Below are 2821 nucleotides of genomic sequence, written 5' to 3'. Positions count from 1 at the left end.
AGGTTTACAGTTGAATTATTACAGTTATACAATATTGTACTCAGTATAAACCCTATAAGACATAAATTAAATGATGTTTTAACCTTTAAAAAGATTTCCATTTCATTATTAAAATACACAGTTTCATATAGAAAAATTCTTTTTCAATGCAATTGACATTGGATGTTTGCACATGCATTTCTAATCTCAAAGTTATTTTTTTAAGAAGCCAAAATTTTTAATTTTATTGAATAAAGAAGTTAATTCAACACTTAGACATATGGATACCTTAGCAGACAGGAGGCTAAAGGGCAATAGCAGATTTGGGGTAGAGAGGAAACAGTGTACATTTTCAGTGGAAAACAAAAACAAAACACTAATTGCTATAGATGTCTTGTAAAATTTGTAAAATTTCAAAGCAAGGCCTAAGTTTGTCTTAGTGATTTTTCTTTCTTAAGGGATGAAAAGCCAATTCAATGTGTAAATTAATGATTAAAACTATTTTAACAGCTTGGAAAAAATCCTAAGTCAGAACATAAATACAATATAAAAAGACAAGATTTCAAAATCATACTATATGATTATTAATGATAGTAAGTGGAAAAGGTACATTAAAACCGGCAGTGTGTTATACTAGTTCAAAAGAGAACTCAAAGGCACACAAAAATTGAGGCAAGAAAAGCAAAATAGTCTGTTTTTGAAGTGTGTGCAGAAGACACAACCACAAAGAAGTGATGGGATGACTGAGTGGTCCCCTCCACAAGACCCAGGTGGAGTGACCACCTTAGTGATCAGCTCAGCAGCTTAAGCTTTCTCCAAGGACTTGTAGTATTCTGTCATCACTCTCCAGGCTTTAGGAGCCATGAAACCCTCAGGGGGCTTCTGACCTTCACGAGCAAGTTTGTGCATTCTTGTTCCCAAAATGAATTCAGAGTCTTCACAGTGTTCAGAGTCTAGTGGTCGATTCGCTGCTTCTTGTATTTTGCAACTCTAAAGGGAACATTTACAAGGTGGTTGGACGAGGGGCCACCGTCAGCACCTTGGCACCATGGGTCGGATCGTACAGGTCCTTCCCTGATTCTGGATGGGGCATGCCAGCAGGGTCTCGTCCAATAATACAAAAACTGCCTCATGCAACCATGTGTGTTTTGCAGTGCCACTGGACTTCAGTTGGCCCAGTATACATCATGGAAGACGGGAAGATGGCTACCGCTGTCGTTTCCGAATTCAAGATTCCTCCTCCAGCACCACATCATGCTACTTCATACACCACGTCAAAGGGACGTCATCATCTTTTGTCCAGCCACCAAGAGGGTGAAGGAGGAGAACAGGGTGCTGGTAGCTCCTCTCTAGAAGCTGTTGTGGGTGTCCTGCATTAACATAGTATGTCCATTGTGCACTGGGTTGTGCAACTGAAATGCAGACACAGAGTCAGCATTCATATCTTTAAACTTCTGCTTCAGTTCAGTTGGAGTAAGATGATACTGATCAAGACCATCATTCCAGTAAATTCGGTCCAGGACTTGAAGATCTCCTCCAATCAGCCAATCTCCTTGTTCCATAACCATCTTAATGTGTGGGTGGTTCTTGCATGTCGTTCCCCACTGTCTGGCACAAAGCTCCTCTTTTCTGTGCTCAAAAAAAATCTGGATTTTGGAGAATAGCCACACGGCTGCCCTCATACATCAGAGCAAATGCTGTGCAGTTATCCAGTCTTTGTCCTCGTGTGTAGCTGTCGGAACTATAGGCACTGACAAGTTAATGACACCCCCATCCAGAAGGCAATCAAAATTAAAGCACTGCAAGTACTCCCTCTCTCTGTCATGAAGCCATTCAGAGGACTCGCCCAACCTTCTGCCAAAACCTGCACGCGCTGCATATCCACTTTATTTATCTTCAGTGCTGAAATGCTTCTGCATTGGTTTTTAACAAATGGAGTTTTTTTTCTGGCACATACAGTTCTTTACTTTGTAAGAGGCATCCACAAGGATGATGTCCCGTTCCTGTAGACACTCCACCACTTGCTGGACACAGTCATTAATGTCACAGGAGTCAGTGTTCAGCACCAACTCAGGGGCCTCTGGTTTTTCATACTCAGAATCCATCCCAGTGAAACCTTTAATTTCTCCTGCTTGCACTTTCTTGTAGAGTCCTTTGACATCCCTTTGTTCATAAACATGCAGGGGAGCATCAACAAATACCTCAAAAAAATGTAAGCTTGCACACTCATGAATTTGCCTTGCAAATTTGTTCAATCCTATGTATAAGGTGATAAAACTTGTGATGCACACTAAACCAGCATCAGCAAACAGCTTAGCAACCTCTGTGACGTGGTGCAGTCTCCTCTCTGTCTTCAGGACTGAAGCCAAGGTTTTTATTGAGACCTTGATGGATATTGTAGCCATCCAAATCATTCTCTTGAGAATTCCCTCTAGCAGAGTAGTACCCCCTTCTGGGAGCAGAGGCCCTAGTGATGTAAGGACTTTTCTTTAGGGCTTGCCTCTTAAGTTTCTGCACCATCTTCAACACCATTTTCCTGGTGCAGCATTTACTATGCCAAACCACATTATGGTCGTGCCTTAATAAAAGCAGCCTGACTCTCAGCAACCATTTTAAAGCCAAGAGTGGACCTGAACTGCTCAGAACCTGTTCCCTTAGAGTTCCTTAGGAACTGTACTCCAGAAAAGGGCTCACTTTTTGATTTATTGAAATAGTGTATCCAGCATGAAATGGAGAAGTAAAAGTCAGACCTTGATAAAGGTCTGATAAGATAGTTTTTTTCCCTTAATAATCCCTAGACCTAACTCAATACACACATAAAACCAGATGTTATCAATTTAAT

At 40.9% G+C, this 2821-nt stretch overlaps 1 pseudogene across 1 annotated transcript; it reads right to left on the bottom strand.

Moving 5' to 3' along the window:
- Positions 1 to 783: 783 nt before the first annotated feature.
- On the bottom strand, positions 784 to 2511 carry LOC103747280 (annotated as a pseudogene). Its single transcript, XR_001872835.1, has one exon. The product of XR_001872835.1 is annotated as a bifunctional 3'-phosphoadenosine 5'-phosphosulfate synthase 1 pseudogene (transcript).
- Between the last annotated feature and the right edge of the window lie 310 nt (positions 2512 to 2821).

Source organism: Nannospalax galili, unplaced genomic scaffold (genome assembly GCF_000622305.1).
Source record: "Nannospalax galili isolate Female #2095 unplaced genomic scaffold, S.galili_v1.0 scaffold384, whole genome shotgun sequence".
NCBI classification, from domain to species: Eukaryota; Metazoa; Chordata; class Mammalia; order Rodentia; family Spalacidae; genus Nannospalax; species Nannospalax galili.
The sequence above is the reverse complement of the archived record's forward strand: the minus strand, read 5'-3'. Positions and strand labels throughout refer to the sequence as shown.